Source organism: Squalius cephalus (genome assembly GCF_949319135.1).
Source record: "Squalius cephalus genome assembly, chromosome: 1".
In the NCBI taxonomy this organism is placed as follows: Eukaryota; Metazoa; Chordata; class Actinopteri; order Cypriniformes; family Leuciscidae; genus Squalius; species Squalius cephalus.
In genome coordinates, this window is record NC_137122.1 from 48,181,278 (window position 1) to 48,202,993 (window position 21,716).

Below are 21,716 nucleotides of genomic sequence, written 5' to 3' on the forward strand. Positions count from 1 at the left end.
TTGGCGAACATGACCGTCAGTTTAGAAAGAAAAGTGGATTTACCTGTTCTGCAAAAACAGAGAATGTCGGATAGTAGCTAATCCCTTCTGCCGGCGGAGGTCTCGCCACATTTCAAAGGTTTTTCCGATGTAAATTCGGGACTTCGCGCGTTCCTTATCCTTGTCCCTCTTGCAAGTTGTTCTGTTCATCGGAACGTCGTCTCTTTGGTCGTGTGTCAGCCATAATTCAAACTTCCCTCTTCATCTCTCTCCTCCACACTACACACCCACCTCATGTGCACGCGCACTAACCCCGCAAACGCGCAAACCCCACCCTCCAACACTTCTTGTCGGTGATTGGCTGGAGCTCTGTTTGTTATGTTTCGTGGTGCGGGTGAGCACAGTTTGTTTTTGTTGCCGTTTGTGGAGCCTGTGGTTTCTACAGAGACCGCGTTTTTTTACAGTGTGTTCAGGGGACAGGCAGCTAGCGGATAGTGAGGAGATGTTTGCTGTATGTGACAAAAAATGTTTTGGCCTCACATCGCTTAGACAACCTTTAAGAACGACGTAGCGTTACGAAGGTTTCAGGAAATCCACCCCTTATCGTTAATACGTGTTTCCTGAAACACTCTTAGTGTTGTGCTTTTATTGAGCAGGTCATCCATTAACAGAAATTAGTTATTTACACCAATAATGCGATGCGGCTGCTGGGCAGTCTGGTGAGTTTTGGAGGTGGAGCATTGAAGAGAGGGGTGTGTTTGTTTGGGTTGATTTCAAATATCAACAATGTCCTTCAGCGTTTTTTAAATATTGCTTACCCCACCTTAATATCTGACAGTTTTTTGTGTCCATCTATAGTTGCCATCATCTGAAGTCTTTGTGAGTGTTTCCATCATCTGAAGTCTGAGGCTGGATCAAAACTGGAGCTGCTGTAATCTCTAGTAAACTTGCTGAGCATCCTGAGAAACAGGGAAGCAACAGGAGAAAGATTAGCATAGCTGCTGTCATATTATTTCAGACAAAAGATGATCATGTGCACTTTTTACCATTTCATCACATATTAACTGTAGTACAAGATTATGAGATTTGTTAATTGAATGCTTGGCTAAAGAGATGTGTCTTTCTTTAATCTAGATTTAAATTGGGAGAGTGTGTCTGAGCCCCGAACATTATCAGGAAGGTTATTTATGAAGGTAAAAGAGTAGCAAAACTCGAGAGCATATAGATGTGAATTTGAGAACTTGTCCAATAAATATTCAAACTGGTACGCTAAAATTTACACTCACAGCTCCAATGTGAAAGCTTGTAAAATACAAGTCTAAAGTTGAATTTTGAGATTTACAACACGCGTCCTCGGGGACGTTCTGAAACGCTAACGCGACTCAACGCGGCTTAACGCATTAGACAGTGATATTAAAATAAATAAATGATAACTCAACACCATATAATTAAAAATAGCCTACTATGTACAGAAAAGCAAATGAGCCCAGAATATATACGCAGGACGTTTAATTACGTTAAGCGTTTTCCTCCGATAGAAAACTGGTAGAAAACGCTTAACTAGCTTAATGCTAAAATTAGGAAAGTGGTATTAAAAGACCAAACTCAGTAAAACACCATTCTATGTACAGAAAAGCAGATGAGCCCAGAATGGCAAAAGAAAGCAAATTTGTGTTCAGGGTGTAACTTAATTGACCCTCCGCAGAGAGTTTGATTGACAGTCGATCTGACCAATCATAATCAGCCATCCACTAAATCCGCCATTTTTGTCCGACAAAGCAGTCAGGAGAGTTAGTAGATTAACGTTGGAGGTACTGACGTCTTTCCGCAGTTAAAACAACATTCTTTCTTATGTTCATTCATGTTTATTTGATGTCATAAATTAACTAGAAGGAAGAGATGATCGGTTCACAAGCAGCTTTAACTGAGGCTCTACAGCAATCTGTCAGACACATTAAAGAGCCACAAGACGGAATTTATTGTTTAAATCTCTTTAAAAATTGACCAAATTTGAAAGTTGAGACTTTGTTTCATATTAAAAGTAACGTGGTATGTCCTGTCTGTCAGTGCGTTGTCAGTGTCCTCTCTGCTCTGCAATGTATTTTTCACTGTGTGAGAACTTGGTGTGGCGTGAGAGCGGCGTGGCGTGAGAGCGGCGTGGCTTGTTGGACATAGCAACAGTAACTAAAGGGGACGGGTCTTTGGGAACGGTCAATTAAGGTTGCCAGAGATGCCTTTTTGGAATAGTTCTCCCTCTGTGTTTAGGACAATCTGTGAGTACAAATTTTGTTTTTGTAAATCACCAAACCTGCTGCCTGTGCTTTAGTAATAATGTATAACAAATTTTGTGTTTTTTTATAACTGTTGGTTATTAAGCCTTAAGTGTTTAGTTGGTTTTCTATGGGAGGAAAACGCTAAATGTATAATTAAACACGTTGCGTTCATATTCTGTGCTCGTTTGCTTTTTTGTATGCAAATATAAAAACTCTGACTCATTAGGTCATGTTTTCTCATTAAACCAGACGATTTGAAAAAACGACTGTAGAAAACCTGTAAAATTAAAATCTGAAGTTGAATGTTGAGATTTGCACTCGCAGAGAAAAGTCACAAACCTGTATTCTGAATTTGAAGCTGCAGACAAGTAGTCACAAATGTGTAAAATGTCATTCACAAAAATACAATGATAGACACAAACTTGTAGAACATAGTTGCACTTATTCTTTCTTTCACATTCGCAGTACAACTTCTCAAATCTGTCACTGCTATTTCAAATTTCGCGCCTTGACTTTTGCAACTGTATTCGCGATATATTAGATGCAAAACTAAATGGGATTTCGTTTGTACGCGATGATGTCACGAAACCCAGGTCCTCGGGGACGTTCTGAAACGTTAACGTGGCTAAATGCATTAGATAGTGATGCTAAAAGAAATAAATGATATTATCAAACTCAGCAAACACCATACTAATAAATGTATTAGTATGGTGTTTGCTGAGTTTGATAATATCATTTATTTCTTTTCTTTTTCTTAGAATACAGGTTTGTGACTTTTCTCTGCGAGTGCAAATCTCAACATTCAACTTCAGATTTTAATTTTACAGGTTTTCTACAGTCGTTTTTTCAAATCGTCTGGTTTAATGAGAAAACATGACCTAATGAGTCAGAGTTTTTATATTTGAATACTATACATTCTTACAATGCAAACATCCTCCAGGATTCATTGTTAAATAGACCCCAAACATATAAACGGTAGTTTACACTACTGGGGTCAATAAGATAAAAAAAAAAGAAAGAAAAGAAATTCATATTTTTATTCAGTGTGGTAAATTTTCCCCCTACGCACCTGACTTAGGTTGAACCTGGTGTCCTTGACACCTGAAAATATTATACAGTTGAGTAACCTCTGAACGCACGAGTTGACGCCTAAGCCGCAATCTAACCCCGCCTAAGAGTCTCACAAAGAGTCGAACGATGTCTCGCCCCTAACGAACACTATCACTTGGGAATAAGGTCTCTAGTGTTCTTAACGCGATCCACACTATCACTTGGTAGTCTCTAGTGTTTCACTAAATAACTTCTTCCACTAACTAACTTGCTGTGCAGCATTAATGACAGAAAGACTCCAGCAAATGTCCTTTAAATGCTTTAATCACGGCCGGGAGATCTCAGAGCAGTTCTCCAGAGAATCTCCCCCAAGAAGAAGCACGGCCGGAGGATCTCAGACAAATTCCATTGAGAATCCCACCAGCAAACACAAATACAACAGATTTTATAGAATAGGAGAATGGGCGAAAATGACATGATACATTACATAATTTCCCTTCAATTTGATTGGTAGACAAGCCCTCTTATTACTTCATAATCTCTTATTATTTCATAATCTGAAGGTTTCAAGTTTAGACAACTGTCTAGTTTCATTTCCCATATTTGTTAGTTTTACACTCACACAACCAAAGTCACAAGTTTTCGTCAAAGGGGACACATACATTTAACAGTGTTAGGGGTTAACAGTTTAGGAGCCAAGGACCAGATGTTTGAAAGAAGACCAGGAGTCAGAATTATAAAAAAAAATGAAGAAAATTTTTACTGAAGATAGTTTGCAGTTTCATCAGCAGAAGTCAGCTTCAAGACTCACACAGGAGTTCGTAGGCCCGCCCCACTTACAGTTACAAAGATCACAGCAGTTATACCATTTCCAAGGTCTAAGCTACGTCATTGCTTACAGGTTGAATGATTCTGATTGGCCAAGAAATTGATAAACATAGTCATTTTCCACACATATACAGATAGACAGAAGCAAATCTCCATCGATTATGCAGCTGACACTCGGACCCTGAAGTTAGGCACGTCGTGACCTTCCAGGTCGCAGATTTGGGTGTCTGGGTGCCAGCATGTCCCGAACAACAACTCTGTCGATCTCCAATAATTCCAGTGGTTCCTTAACCTGTAAGCAAGAAGACTAACACACACACCGACACACAGCTTTTCCAAGGTTGGATTTGGCCAGGCTATAACTATAAACAGGAGTCTCGTCTCAAAACATCAAGATAATGCGTTCTTTCTCAAGAAGAGCTACATTTTAGTCTAACTGGAAAGTAAGGCTTTAACTGAGAAATGGTCCCTTAAACTATTGGCTTCAATGACCCCTGTGTTCTTTAACATGTTGAAGACCTTTCTCAAACACAAAACATGTCATTATTTCATTTCTGGAAGCCGGGATAAATAGGGAAGAAATGTTACTGCATTCAGATATCAAATACTGACATTAAAGAATACATGCAAGAACATTTCAGTAACCACACTGGTAACTTCTATAACAAAGTAAAATCTCCAGAGAAGTCATTCAACTCATTTGATATTTAGAAGGAAAAATATTGATTAATACCTTGATTATAATCACTCATTACATATACATTGAAGCAGCAGTGGATTCCAATCCACTCCCTTCAACAGTCAAAAACAAAGAAAAGAATGTTTTAGTACATTGTGTTTCAGAGTGTTAGAATTGTTAGAATCATGGATAGTATAAAAGTTTAATATCTTACCTATTAAAAATCCATCAGCAAGGATGCATTCAATTGACCAGAAGAGAGAGAAAGGATTTCTGTTTCAAATAAATGCTGTTTTCTTCTACTTTCTATTCATCAAATAATCCTGAAAAAATATGAAGCAGCACAACTGTTTTCAACAATGATAATAATCATAAATGTTTCTTGAGCATCTAATCATCATATTAGAATGATATCTGAAGGATCATATGAAGCTGAAGACTGGAGTAATGATGCTGAAAATTCATCTTTTATCACAGGAATGTATTACATTTTATAATATATTCATATAGAAAACAGTTATTATTTATACAGTAATATTATTTCACAATATTATTGTTTTTAATGCTGTCTTGGTGAACATAAGAGACTTCTTTCAAAACATAAAACATTTTACCAACACCATTAGTGTATGTTTGACATTAGTGTATGAGATGGGCGTGTGAAAAAAAAAATGTATTTAAATACAAATACAGTATTTAGTATTTTGAAAATACACAAAATACATGTGAAATTGGCCATCCAGTGCAGGTATAGGTCACAGTGAATGAAGAAACTACATTAGGCCTACTGACTTTTCATTCCTAACCTCATCTCTGCCCTCTCTTTCTTTCTTTCTTTCTTTCTTTCTTTCTTTCTTTCTTTCTTTCTTTCTTTCTTTCTTTCTGGCAATTACAAATAAACTTATGCAAAATAGCGGCCATTTGTAGTGTATTACTTGTGGTGAACACTATTAAAAAATCCATACTGTACTTAAAACTGTGGGAACCTTTTCTGCTATCTAGCAAAGAATATGGATGGGCGATATGACCGAAATCTCAATTTTACTTCAAAGTAACAATATCATGGTTTCACAATTCTCAATATCAGTTTTGATTCCACAGCATAAACTGAATTTCAAACTCTTTTGAGTTGACACTATTTACCCCTTTTTGATTATAATTTTTTATGTACAATAAAACTAAAAGCTGAAGATTTTTGTGGTGTATCATTCATCAGTGCTTCCTTTTCCACTCCAACGTTCCAATAATACCTACCCACTAAAAGCTGCACGGATAAATTAGCTTACCCCACAAATAGGCCTATCTATGTAAACGATTTAGAAAAAGTTCCATCAATTCAAACTTTATATCATCACTATGATATGTAGTGCCATATCACCCAGCCCTAACTTGCAGTAATGCTTTAAACACATTTGACAAGCTAGTTGATAAAAATCAACAACCGGTCAAGACTGATTGGCTAACGCTATTTTCCCACTAGTCTGTGCTCTTTTATTCTTTCATGTTAACTGAAGTGAATAATGCACTATTTTAACTTTAATCAACAAGTAGAATTGATCATGACATTCTCACCTTATAAAAAAAAAAAATAAGAAAAGAAAAAATAGCTGATAATGCTGAGCTAGTGAATGTCTGAACTAGTTGATGCACAAAATTATGCATTTTGAAAATACACAAATACTTATCTTAAATGTATTTAAATACAAATTACATTTGATTTTTTCCAAAGGCTTTAAAATACAAAATACAAAATATTATTTTGTATTTCAAATACGTATTTTAAATGCATCTATCTGAAATACTGCCCATCTCTGAGTGTATGTTTAAAGTTTTACTTACTAATCATATGGCTGATAGCGCCTTAGAGATGATGATCAGCTCAACTCTGCTATGGTGCAGGGCATCAGCATGGAAGGATCTAGGAACATACCTGGAACTACTTTAGCCATGCGTTTCCCTGAAAATAATTGCACGCCTTAGAACGTTCGTCAACCAATCAGATTCAAGCATTCAAGGCACTGTAATATTAAATAATGAATTTTAAAATTTTTTTGAAGTTCTATAACCCGTTCATATATAGGTGCAAAGGCCCTTGTCCACACATAATATAACAAACTATTCAGTCACAATAATAATAAAAATAAAACTTTTGACCGCATTAGTTATTTTTGCTAGCCCTAGGCCTATACTCCCATGGCAAGTGTTTTTTTATTATTATTATTTTTTCCCTGGGCTTAAGTAAAAAGATGTCTGTGAAAATAGTAGTATAGGCTATAATTTAATTAAATGCATTTATGGTGAGATTACTACATTTTCATGTCAATCTATGTTCATTTTGACCACGAACCATGCGCTGTCACTTTAATTCAGCGCGTGCAGCACAGCAGAGCCGGTGCCGTCCCTTAAAAACAAACTACACTGCTGAGCATGTCTCGGAGAGTTTTAAATTGTGCAACATACAGCTCTAATAGGCTACATGTCTAAAAAGACCTGCCATTTCTCATATTTTTATCACAACATTTATCAAAATGGTAAATTATAAAACACATTTCGTTATTATAGCTGGAAAATAGAGTACAGACTAACAAAATATGCCTGGCCGATGCCTCTGCGATGTTATAGGGAGGGAGGCCGTTATAGGATCACAGTAGTGCGGACAGTCCGCCTAAAAAGAGCTGATTTGCCTGCAGTCTTAACATAGCCTAAATAATCTGTGAACTCATCTAATTAAAAAAATATTTGTTGTCGATATGTGCCAGTGTTAAAAAAAATCATGAATTAATTTTAAATTATTTGCAGTTGTGGTCATTTTCTTCTCTTGACCCATCTACTTGATGATTGCCGCTTGGTTATTTATTGTTGTAATAAATAAGGTCTTATGAGGCTTTGCTTTTGAGTAAGGGTTGATTTGTATAAATCACATGAATGTTTCTTAGTCTGAAAGCTGGGAAAAGTCTGGATTTATATCAAAGTTTATAGAAAAGGTCAAGGTCACAAGCACTTAACCTCTCTCATATAGTGGGGAAGTGCACATCTGTACTGCAGCTTTCCAGCTGCACTCGTCTCCTAACCTTTCCTTCTTCCCTTTCTCCACGTTTGGAAATTTACAGGTGTCAGCTGCTTTATGTTGTTATGATATTGTTGAAAGGGAGTTTTGAATTTCCCATGACTTTTTCAAAGAGTATCATCATGAAAGCACTTTATGACGCTTGACAGTATGTTCTCTTAATATTGTTTTAACAGACGTTATGAGAAAAACATTCTTAAAATTCCCTTTTGCTTTTTGGGAATTTGTATAAAACTCAGATTTACAAACCAACAGAATTTTTATATTTCACCAAGCTACTTGTAACAGTTGGTGGTTTTAATATAAACGCTCTCATATATTCTTGAGCACGATCTTCAACTCTGTGCAAGGTTCAATGTGTCTAACTTTTGAACTGAAGGAGGAGGATAAATTTACTTTTGGCTATAGGGATATGAAATGGGGCATGGGAGTGTGGAATCGGAATGAGATGTTGCCTGGGGGAAACTTTAAAGTTGTAGAAGTGGCAAAGATTTTAAAAGCTCCCGTCGTGAGTCATGTGAAGAAATATGAGGGTGTGAAGATGGATGAAACAAGGCGTTCAGTCAAAAGCATGACATTTTGTATAAAATATGAGCTCAAGCTTGTCCAAATTAAGCTGCTTTGGATATAGATTTATAAGGACTGAAAAGAAAGTAAAAACAGGATTTGTTTCAGAGATAAAGATGACATGATGACAATAATCATCAAAGTCATATTATCTGATTATTTTATTTTATTTTATTAAAAATTTTATAGATTTTTTTATTTATTTATATTTTGGACTTTTTATATCAGGACTTATTAACTGGTTTTGCATCAAGACTAAATTTTCACATTAAACATCAAGTGGTGATTGATAAAATATTATTTATTATTAATTAAATAAATGAATTCAATTATTTAGTTTCATGCTTTCGGTCTCGAATAATTCACAGCACAAAACACAATGTTTATTGTGTTGACTATATTAAACAAATGTGTTAAATATAGTAGGCCATATTTTCTTTTATGCTGTTTTATTCAGGATGAAGACATTTCATGTTGGCATCTGCCTAATTTGATATTCTGTCTAGTTACAGAATCATTTATTTAAATATTTAGTGTAGAATACTTTGACTGGACCCATGGCCTTTAACGGTAACAATAAAAGATATGAAAAGCTTATCATTCCCTATTTTTTGTCATCCTAATTATGCACAATTATATGATTAGCTGCATATTTTTCTGTAGCATAATTTTAATCGGAATAGATCTTCAACTCATTTTTATGTTGCGATCCACTATTTGAAATGGAGCTCATGTCATTATCAAGTCTATAAATGATGATCTGTGTTGGGCATAACGCATTAGCATGCATAACGTAATCAGATTACTTTTTTGATGTAACGATTAAAGGAAAGTAATTTTAGAAATGTTCACATTAATATTTGAGTTACTTTATTAAAAAGTAATGCACGTTACTTTTCAGTTTAATTAATTTAAAATTCCATTTGAATTCTCTCTTCTCCATAACGTAATCTCTTAGAGATGCACAATCATGCGTGTGCAGGAACAGACAAAAAGTACAAAAGTAACAAAACATATTTCAACTTTCAATAAAGAGTTTTAGGTAATTTAAGAGGTATTTTGTATAGCATACATAGCTCCAGGGATCAGGAAATATGTGTTGTTTTTTTAAAGAAAATGAAGGTGTATGTTATTTATGTTGATGAATTACATTACTGTGTTAAACTTGCAAAAAAAATTACAAAAAAAAAGAAAAGAAAAGAAAAAAAACACCTGCAAGGCTTGAAAGAGAGCAAGCCTCAGCCAGGTGAGAAAAAGTAGTGCAAAAGTAATGCAATACATAAAAAGTTACTAAGTAATGTAATTAGTTACTTTTTAAGGGAGTAACGCGATATTAGCCCCTTTTACACATAAAGTCTTTACTGGTAAATTACCGGTAACAGATCATGTGTGAACAGGACCACTTCAAAAATATAGGGTAAATTGGTTCCGGTAATTTACCAGTAAGGGAAGTTGTAACATTACCAGTAAATTATCGGTATATGCTCTGTGTAACGCGGAATTAAGATTACCGGTATTTTACACGTACAAGGTCAGAGCGCACTGACATAAGAAGTGATTTGGGCCAATCAGAAGCCGTTGAAAAAGCCATTCATAAAAATGTGACGCAGATGACGCGTTTAACTCAGAACTGTTTACAAATGTCTTCAAATTGTATACCGAAACTAAAGCGCTTCTCCTTGTCCGGGCGGATGAAGAGATTTGTAAACAACTTTAGAGGTCACTTCCGGTTAATGACGTCATCACAGAGTTTACCGGTATTTTGAAACTGATGTGTGAATGGTATATTACCGGTAAAAAGCCAGAACGCTGTTGCTTGTGTGAACAGCACATTTTTCAATTTACCGGTAAAGTCGTTCTCTCAATTTTACGGTAATTTACCGGGATTGCTGAGTGAAAGGGGCTATTGTAACGCATTACTTTTGAAAGTAACTTTCCCCAACACTGGAGATTTAAATTTTAGCAAGACAACTTCCAAGAAAATGCATTATAAAGAGTAGTTCCCTTCTGAGAGTAGCCTACTCTCTAATAGTTCAAAGAATATTGTGTAATTTGCTGGTGTAAAGTGAGCTATTTGTCCATGAAGTGACTGATGGATGAAGTGCTTGTGGTAAAGCTCAGCAGATCCTGGCCCTGTTCCCGGTCACACCCTCACATCCAACTTTCCTCTAGCTAACATCCCGTTTCCTGTTCTAACACCTCACCAACTCCTTCCCCTTTTTCTCCCACACATTCCCTCACTCTCACTCTCACTTGTCATTCCTCTTTTTTTCCCCTCTGACTATCTCTCTTGCTTCCCTCAAGGTCAGTCGAGACGCCACAGCAATAACGCAGAGGGTGACACACAGAGCTTTGAAGTGGTTTTTCAGGGATAGAATCACCTGGAGTTGTGAAGTTGTACGTAAGGACTAAGGTATTTGTTCTGGTGCTGCTGTGGTTATGGGTCTCTTGGGTGGCCCCCACGGGCCCTTGAAGATTCCGGAGAGAGGGAGCAAACGGACAGGATTAGGGCCAGGTCCAGCCAGAAGTGGAACTAATGGGTCCATGTGTGCACAGACACTTCTGAAGACCAGATGCTGAGGGGAGGGGGGGGGGGGTCTCGTTCTCTCACACCATTGTTCCTCAATAGAGACAGGAAGTGAGAAGGAGAGTAAAAATCGTTTGAAGTAGTGTGTAGTTTAATAATATTGTGATGTTTGATATCACCTAGTGATCACACATATATATATACTACCAGTCAAAAGTTTGAAATATTATGATTTTTTAAAATGTTTTTGAAAGAACTTTCTTATGCTACGTAGTAACAGTAGTAAACCGTACTATTGTGAAATATTATTACAATTTAAAACATCACTTTTCTCTTTTAATATATTCATTCATTCATTCATTCTCCAAACCGCTTTTATCCTCTGGAGAGTCGCAGGGATGCTGGAGCCTATTATTTCATTTTAAATGTTATTAGCTGAATTTTGTCAGCATCATTACTCCAGTCTTCAGTGTCACATGATCCTTGAGAAATCATTCTGATATGATGATGCTGAAAATTCAGCTTTGACATCACAGTAATAAATTGCATTTTAAAACATATTCAAATAGAAACCAGTTATTTTAAATTGTAACAATATTTCACAATATTACTGTTTTTACTGTATTTTCGATCAAATACATGTAGCTTTGGTCAGAAGAGACTTTTAAAAACATTTTCTTTAAAATAATTATTCCAAACTTTTGACCAGTTGTGTATTTTATACATTTTTATGGGCATGAAATGTAAATGAATGGTTGCATGAATGTATGAATGTTTATTAATTTTACAACTGCACTATCCAGCTTATTTGTAACGCAAAAGCGTATGTGGCCATTGAATGTGTCTGGCTTCCGGTGTCATTCGCTTCCAGTTATTTTTAGCTGTACAAAACAGCTTGTTATTATGCATTGCAAACTGGTATTTCTTACCACATTTGGCTAGAAATGTCAGTTTGCAGTACAAATAGATTTACCGTTTACTGCAATTTGTTATGCTTACTTATTTCCCTATAGCGGTTAATGAATAACAAGTTTTACGAATTCACGGAAAATAGCTACTTCACCGTTTAAAAATAAGGTGGATAAAGCTGAAAAGAAAAAAAAAAAAACCTGAATGGGAGATAAAATCCACAGTAGGAGGAACAGTAAACATTCACACAAGTCACAAGTGACCTTCCTTTGTGCCTTGATTATTGAAATGAATTTGTGTATATTACATTTTAAAATATGATACAGTATTGATTTAGAACAGATGATGGATCGTATTTTCCTGTGGATGAGTCAGGTCTTGGCTGGGACGGGGATTGGGAGGTGGTGTTTTTTGGCTGAAGGGTTCTTCTTTCACTTGGATTAATCTCTCTCACCTTTTTGAGGTCCTCAAAAGGTCCTGATAATGGTTTCTGACGTAATGGCCTAGAATAAAAAAAATAATAATAAAAAAAAGATGTATTTTCTTAAGTGCAGCCCACCAGATTTAACATTTGTAATCTACCAGCTGTTGGAGCGTCTTGAACGTGCAGCTTCAGACTAACAGAGGGCAGCGTCTTCCTGTGGTAAAAATACTAAGTGTTAGTCATTCGAATGATCATCTTTGATTATATAAAAACATTGATGAACTTTCTCAGTGAATATCATATTAATACAAAATGTTTGAGGCCAGATTTTTTTAATTGATGTGGTAAAAGGTCCTTTTGCGGGACTTAATCTACCTCGTGTACTTTGTTGGCAAGGAACTTGATCAGAATCCATCTGATTTTTATGCACTTCTATGCGGTCATCATTTTCCCATAATACTTGTCTTAACACTTTGTTTTAGATCATAGTTCAGGCTTGACATCAAATCCTGAAAATCTGGGAGCTTTTAAGCAGAATTAGGATCAATCAAAAGGTTTCTACATTCTGGCTTGCAATGATCAATGCCTGACTTGTAACACTTTACAAGTGCAGACTTTGGCAAAACAGGCCCGAAATCTTCTCTTAAAGCACTGTAGTAGCTAGTAACAGTTTTATATTGACATTTAAGGCATTTTGCATGGTGATCTTATCCAATATTTTGCTTGCTCTTATCCAGAGAAAATTACAAACATCTTTTTCATGTTAAATCTGGCATAGAAGGAGAGAGAAACTCCGACACATTTCAAACAGGTGTCTTATGATTATGTTTTCATGCATCTTGGCACTTAATGTGATTTTAGCAAGTAGGACATGTTCCTGGATCAATGTCCTGGTCCCGGAACAAAGTTTCTCTCAACCAATCAGATTTTCGGGATAAGGAAGGAGTTAGACCTGGGATTAGGAACTTTAGGAACATGTTATTATCAATTATTTCCCAATAGGTTTAAGGGAGGGGAATCTTGTTATCTTCAGTCCTTTCAGTTCTTTCATCATCTACAGGTCGATATCATAATTTGATTATGAAGCATTCAGGAAAACGCTGCTAAATATGCAGTGTTTGTTTCAAAGTATGTCATGCATATCTCAAGCTCTTTGTTTAGGAGGGATGTGAATGGGATGGTGATATTTGTCAGGCACCAAATGGAGATGCGAGCGCTCTGTTCATCGTCAGCTAGCAGAGGACATCGCCTCCCGTATGTGTTTATCAGAGTCTATCCTCCGTTACGCTGACAGAGAAAAAACTGAGGCAAGGCCAGATGGGAACTATTACTATCCCTCTCAGTGTTTCAGTCTGCTTTATTGGCATTACAAGATACGCTACATGTGTATTGCTTAAGCAGTTGCGGGTTAGCTGAAGACAATAGAAAGCATAACCTGTAAACAAAGCAAGAAAAAATTATTAGTAGTAAATCGAGGTTACAATAAGAAGTCAGAAAAGTAGTCCACAGTACATTCAGAAACATATCAAATCATTTAGGCACTGTCAGAACGTATTTATAATAAAAAAAAAAGTTCATCCAATAATATTCATCATTTACTCGCCTTCAAGCCATTCCAAACCTGTTTGACTTTTTTGGGTAGTGAACAAAAATTCATATTTAATAATAAGTATAAAATTGAATCCAAAATTGCAATTGTAAAATATGTATAGAAAATGATAAACAATATATAAAAAGGACAAAAAAACTCAATTTTAGTAATTAACTATCAGTTATGATATTTTTATGATGTTTTTCCATACTGGCAAGTTATTATTTTTCTCTCTAATTGGTCTCTGTTTCTTTTATTTTTGTACTTTTAAATTGATCTGATTGCTATTTTTTAATGGGTTCTCATAGTCTTATGATGGCTAGTTCTAATATGATACAATGTTTTTATGGGAGATTTTATTCTTAAAACCTCAGGAAATGGGTAAATTATACAATATCAAAAAATTTATAATGACTAAATTATATATGCTATTTTGAATTGGATAACTCAAATTCAAGTTCATACACTCTTAAAAATAAAGGTTCTTTATTGGCATTGATTGTACAAAAGGTTCTTTATAGTGGTAAAGGTTCTTTAGATTTTTAAAAATGTTCTTCACACTAAGAAAAATGGTTCTTTTAAGAAAGGTTCTTTGTGGAGCCAAAAATGGTTCTTATACGGCATCGCTGTTTTGGAACCTTTATTTTTTTAAGAGATGACTGAGAGCGAAATGTTCTGACAGGTTTGTGTTGATGAGCTTCTTCTGAATGCTAGCTATAGGATGAAAGAGGTTGATAAGGATGAAAGTTTAAGTAGGTGTTGAATTTCGAATCTAAATTCGTTCTGCAAGGCGTCCAGAGGTCTCTCGTGCTGATTTGGTATTCATCGTTTGAGATGTCAGTCCCGCTGAGAGAATATAGTGTGAGTTCTGATGTGATGGCCAACATCAGGTGAAAAGAAGGATGATGCAATATGACTCACCCTCAGAGTTGACCGAAATGAATTCAACAGCAACAAGCCAGCCTTCATCTAGTGTTACACTCCCTCCATCATCCAGAAGCGCTGGCAGAGAAGAAGAAAGAATGATGTAGGAATGTCGGAGTGAAATCCTTTGGCAGAACTGGGTCTTGTTTGCACAGTAAACCTCACAGTCTTGTGTAGCGCCATGAAGGGAAATGCCCACATTGTTGAGTTGGGAGACCCTGGTTACGGTGGAGCGAGGGGCCTCCACCAGGCAAGTTTGGAGAAACAACAGGATGAAGGTCAGCTAATATAGCAGTTAATTCCACTTCCCTGTCCCCATGGCTCCCAGCTGGGGTTTATTTGAAGATCCCAGACGTCAAAGTCACCGAGTACTTTGTTCGGCTGGTGATTGCCGCAGGCCAGTGCCAATACTTGGGAATATTAATGTATTCTGATGAAATGGGGGTCAATAGGGATTGCCTGTGAAGGATGGAAAATTCCATGCTCTCACCGTACTGTTGTATTTCTGTCCGCACTTTTGTTGTATTCCCATTGGGCTGTTAATCCAACAGTGCTTGACAGTGGACTTTCCTTTTTTTCACAGGGAACACTCCGATCTGATATTTTTTAATGTCCGATGAATCAGTGCATTAATGTTTTTATCTTCTCTGGACCTGCGCTGCACTTTAGTAATGCGTGGTTTGATTGGTTAGCTTTTTTCAGTGGTTATATTCCTTGAAGATCTTTCAGAGAAGATCTTTTACTTGTACTATTGTGCTACAGTCATGAATGTCACCTTAAATCTTAAAGGCTTTTTGAGGAAAGAGATCAAACCTTTTTTGCCTCGTGGATGATAAAACAGGTGAAGAAATCCCATAGACTTACACTTAAGAATTCATTATTTGAATTTGTTGTGTGATAAAAAAAAATATATTTTGGAAGTGTAGCATTCAAAAATAAAATAAAAAGTAATTGTGACTTTTGTACATGCAGTTGTAAGTTGATTAACTTGTTCATATTCTATGTAAGGAATAATTGACTCAGGGCCGAGGGTGTGCATTATTTTTCAATAATTCAACGGCCCTGAGTCAATTATTCCGCTTATACTACTGTAACAACACCTTAAAATTCTTCAGATCATGTATTTCAAGACATTTGTTAGGTTTTTGTCCTTAAAACGCTCTTGTGTAGGACTCATTTCTTACACATCTAAACCAAGCATCCGTCGCTAATTCCAAAATGTCATTTTAGAGCTAGTGTCTCAAACGGAGGCTTGAGACACTGATATTAATGCAGTTATGAGAGAGAGAGAGAGAGAGAGAGAGAGAGAGAGAGAGAGAGTATGTGAATTACCTAAGTGTGTCTTTCAACATTGTTTAGCAGCAGCATAATAGCTGTAATAATAGCGAAACTGTAAGTTTATCTTCTCCAAGAACAGTGCCGTTATTACCTCACTAGTGAGAAATCATGTCATGTAGCTTTTAAGTTGTTGAACTATTTAATCAGAGCAGCGCTGACAACACTTTTCTGTGCGAATGTGTGTCCGTACTGTATGTGTGTGTGCGTGTTTCAGTGGGAGAGTGGGAGAAAGTATGTGCTTTCCATTCATAATAAAAACTTAATTTTGTGGTAAAAAACATGGAAATAATTTGTCGTTTTTATCCTATTGTTTACTACATTTATTTGCTTGGTCATTGTCACTGTGGGTTTCGGTTCTTTTGCTGTAGACCTTTGAAATAAGTGATATAGAACTGTAACGCGGTCAAGACCTGCCTGGAACTACTTTAGCCGTGCATTTCTCTGAAAATAAATGCACACCTTAGAACGTTCGTCAGCCAATCAGATTCAAGCATTCAACAGCCCTGTGGTATAAATGTGCTGAAGTTACAGTTTTGTAAGTTACGTATAATTGCCCTTAAATGTTGTAATGTCATATTGTAAATTCCAATTCACCATTTTGTAGCAACAGTAGTGGGTTTGCCACTGTTATGAAATTATAAGGCAGCATAAATATATTGATATGACTGATAACTACATACATCAAAAGATACATACGGTATATCAATATTTACATGTTATTTCTCATAACTGTGACATGACATCTCATAATTGTGACTTTTTTTACTGTAACAATTTAATATAGCCATGTCTGCATGCAGGTCAGATTAGTTTTAGCCTACATTCAGGTTGAAAATGGCAATTATATAGAATTATTTTCGGTAAGTGATGTGATCTCTAAAGTCTTAACAAAAGGAATCCAATTAAAAGTGTATGTAGCATCCAACTCGTGCTTTCAATCAGGTGGAAATGGCATAAAATTATCAAAAAAAAAAATTTTTTTTTTTCACTCTGAGGTAAAACAGTCTTCCCTAAATTTGAATGTATAAAGTGAATAAGTTGTTTTAATGTTGTTGTTTTTTAGCACTAACACTTAAGATTGTATATTGTGGCCTGGAATGTGAAGAGCACATCTTAGTTGTCGTCCCACTGGCGAAACGAGAGCATCGAGCTCACACCTGCCTTTGCCCTTTCTTGACAGCGTGTGAATGAAAATTAAGAGTGCTTGAGCATTAGCCAATTGTCTTTTTCGTTGTTTACTTGCAGCTGGCGAGAGCATAGCTATATCCCAGGGAAAGGCTGACATATATAACATACAGGTCTTGAGGGCCAAGTGGCTTAATCCTGTATGGAAATGTTAATGAGATAAAAGCAACCCAACCTCACATTCCTGTGCACGGTGAGGAATCCCAGCCACTCTTATGCACATAAGAGGCGGCTTTGTGCCCGTGTCTCGTAAGCCAGAAATTAGTACTGAAAGAGAGGGGGAAATGGAGAGAATGAGTGAAAGGAATAAGGGAAAAGGACAGAGAGAAATGCCAAGGGCGTAGGTGTCAAACACTTGGGCCCCTATTTTGTGTGCATGTGTATGTGTGGCTGGGTGAAGCGCTTGATATTGAGCACCTCTTTGAATCCTGCTCTGATTTGGACTCCATTAAGGCGCCTGGGCATTTGTTTCTCATGGAGCAATTCTCAAAGGCTTTGGGCCATTCTGTGAAAACGATGTGAGAAGAGAGAGCGAGAGACGGGGAGAATTAGAGGGGTGGGAGAAGGAGAACTGGGAAGTGCACATGCTCAATGTGTATTCGCTTTGTTTCCAAACTGGCAACAAGAAAACGCTGAACCCTGATGCTCACGAGACAAGACACCAGAAAAGCATTGCGACTGTTTGGTTTGTTTCTTAAATGAACATTTGTATGGGGTTTAAAGAGGGCTGATGGCCTGCTTCTGCCTTACATGAGTATATGCTGGGGTGAATTAGGGTCATCTGGAACATTATTGAATAAAAAGTAAATAATAGGTTGAAAGTGCAAAACGTCCCAGTCAGGTAATCTTAATTTCTCTTGTAGTATATCTGCGTAGCTTTGCATATAGATTTCTGTGTCATAAAAATAAATAATTTGATTTTGGGAAAAGTATACTCCTATACATTCAAAACGTGATATATGACTTTTTGCTTAGCTACATTTCAGAAAAAAATTCCATCCTTATATTGAGGTGAAGAAATTGCAACCGATGTCCGTTTTGTGAACGAATCATTCTTTGGAGCCAGTTCTTGTCAATGAATGGACTGAACCCATTCACAAGTAGCACTGAATTGAATTGAATTGAATTAAATTGAGTAGCATTTGTGAATCCGACTGATTTGATTGTGGCAGTTACTGATTCCATCAACTCACTGATTCAGTGATCCAGTTGGAGCGAGTCAACAATTCCAAGAATCGGGAGTCATACAGTATTATTCCTCACAGCTCAAGTATAACAGGACGTTTTAGTTTAATAATGTCTCTATCTCTGTCTTAAATGAACATAAAGAATTAGAAAAGAAAGCGGATGTGAATCAGTATATTGGATCTGTGCATTGGATCTTAAAGTGAGAGCACAATAAACTGCTGCTACTGTCTGTGTCATTAATGTTAATCAATCCTAGTGTTGGGGCTAACACATTACAAGTAACGTGAGTTAAGTAATCAGATTACTTTTTCATGTAACTAGTAAAGTAACGCATTACTTTGACAGAATATCTTTCTCAAATAAGTAACACAAGTTACTTTGTTTTCCCATTTATGGACTGACAGCTCTCCTGTCCCCATGTTGAGAGAACATGTGTGCCCATGTCTGCGCTGTGTGAACATGATGTGTTATTGTAGTTCTAGACTGATGTGAACATGCATTTACTCATCTCACTCAAATTGAATAAAAACAGTGAAATGCAAACTCAGAATATTAGGAAAACCTGCAATAATTAAATATGTTAAATAATACAAATATACTTCTTAATCTTACTTTATTAACCAATGTCTTTGCTGCCAATTCAACCATACTGATGAGAAAAACTTACTTTAGATAAACTAATTTGTTTTGTTGTTTTTATTTCTGAAGTACAGTACAGGCGTGAATTAGCATTTCCTTTTGCATTTGCACTTTTGGTGTAAAAGGGCCTTTGCATTTGCCAAAAACAGACCTTTTTTTTTGTGGTTATTAAAAAACCGTATGGCAAGCCCAGTCCAGGTGAGGAAAAATGTACGCAAAAGTAATGTAATGCATTAGCCTGGCTAACGTCAGACCTCTTTCTCATTGAGACGTGGTCTGGGAACCACATGTTCATTTTCTCGAATTTGAGGCGTGGTTTACGAATGCCCAGAGACGTTTATTGGGCGCTACGAATGTCTATCAAATGCGCCTGTACGTAGCTTATAGCCAATCGTTTCAATTATACCAGATGACGTATGTAGAGCGACAGAAATTCGACGAGGAAGAAGACGAAATAAACTTGCGTTCTAAACTACAAGAACACTATCTAAGGCTGCATCGAAAGGTAACTTCGCGTCTGATGCCATGTTGGATCCATAGATATAAACAAACTGCTTCGGTGTGTCGCATAGACGTCGTCATCGTCTTGCTGCTCCCTCCCCGTTCTGTGATTGGTTCCCTTTTTGAGGGGAAAATCTGGTCCATGGTGTCCAGGCTGCCTAGCAGCGTGAATAAAATCGCACTGTGCTCATGGGGAAACCCAGGCTAGTAATGCATTACTTTCCATAAAAAGTAACACAATTAGTTACTTTTTAAAAGAGCAACACAATATTGTAACTGTACCCAACACTGATCACTCACTGAAAACAGAAAATCACTCACTGCTCTTGGCTAAATAATAAGGGTGGGCGATATGGCCAAAATCTTATTTCACAATATGAGTAATATTAAAATAACCAAACGTAAAAATAAGATTTTGGCCATATCGCCCACCCTTATTAATAATAATAATAATAATATACAAAAACATTTTTTCATATAACATATTTTTATTTAACTAATCTTCTATCACCTTACAATCCATCACGCTCTTTAAGGTCACAAAACTCTGGGCTTTTGATAGTACCTAGAATATCTAAGTCCACTAAAAGAGGGATAGCGTTTTCTCATTTGGCTCCTAAACTCTGGAATAGCCTCCCTGATAATGTTCAGGGCTCAGACTCATTCTCCAAGATTAAAGACGCATCTCTTTAGCCCGGCATTCATATAATGCATCTCCTAACCTTATACAGCTATATCAGATCAAATGCACATGATTATCCTTGATTAATGTTATGAACAGCAGCTACGCTAATTATTTTCTATTTGCTTCTCTGTTTTATCTTGGGATGCCCATCCTGAGGTGACTAGAGAGTTTGTCAGCTCCAGTTTGGATCCAGCCTTTTATGAAGACTTCAGATGCCAACACCTGTGAAGAGACGGTTCCAACCCCCGCAAAGACTTCAGATGACGCCAACTCTGAATCAACATGCACCAATGCTATATTTTCTAAATGTCATAATCATTTGTTAACAAACAAGTATTCAGTACTTCAATGAGCACATTGTATCTGCATTAAATTACTACATTGTTTAAATTAATACATCTTTAGCTAACTGTGATTATGTACCTGTACATTTCTGAAATACATAACTTAGACAGTTACCTGATAACAGAACACTCTAAATTGTAATATGGACTCATGCTATTTCTGTAAAGCTGCTTAGAAATGATGTGTATTGTGAAAAGCGCTAATAAACATGAATTGAATTGAAATTGAATTACTTATCTTTGAAATTGAGTAAATTTCCAGCAGGGTGTCTGTACTTCAGCTAAAGTATTTAGAAATTTTGGTTGCAGTATTCATGATGGCTTTATTTATAGCATAATTGCTGCTTAATCACTTTATTTGTTACCAAGTTGCCCAATGATAAACGATAAAGATGTTTTGTGTTACATAGCAAGATATACAGTTATAATCAAAATTATTCAACCCCATTTCAGATCTTCTGTGAATTATTTATATGATTTTGAGCACTTTTCTTGTGCTTTTGGGTCAGTAGTGGTGTATGTCTTGGAGCTCTGGCATGCATTTAGTACACGCCTTACTGTGCAAGCTGAAACCTCAGTAGCTGGGTTTCCATCCAAATGTGAACCAAATCTTTTCAAAGTTCGCAAAAGAAAAAAACGAATGCGAATTAGGTGCGTTTCCATCAAGTTGTTTGAGCAGATGACGGAGGTATTGGTAACCTACACTCACCTAAAGGATTATTAGGAACACCTGTTCAATTTCTCATTAATGCAATTATCTAATCAACCAATCACATGGCAGTTGCTTCAATGCATTTAGGGGTGTGGTCCTGGTCAAGACAATCTCCTGAACTCCAAACTGAATGTCAGAATGGGAAAGAAAGGTGATTTAAGCAATTTTGAGCTTGGCATGGTTGTTGTTGCCAGACGGGCCGGTCTGAATATTTCACAATCTGCTCAGTTACTGGGATTTTCACGCACAACCATTTCTAGGGTTTACAAAGAATGGTGTGAAAAGGGAAAAACATCCAGTATGCAG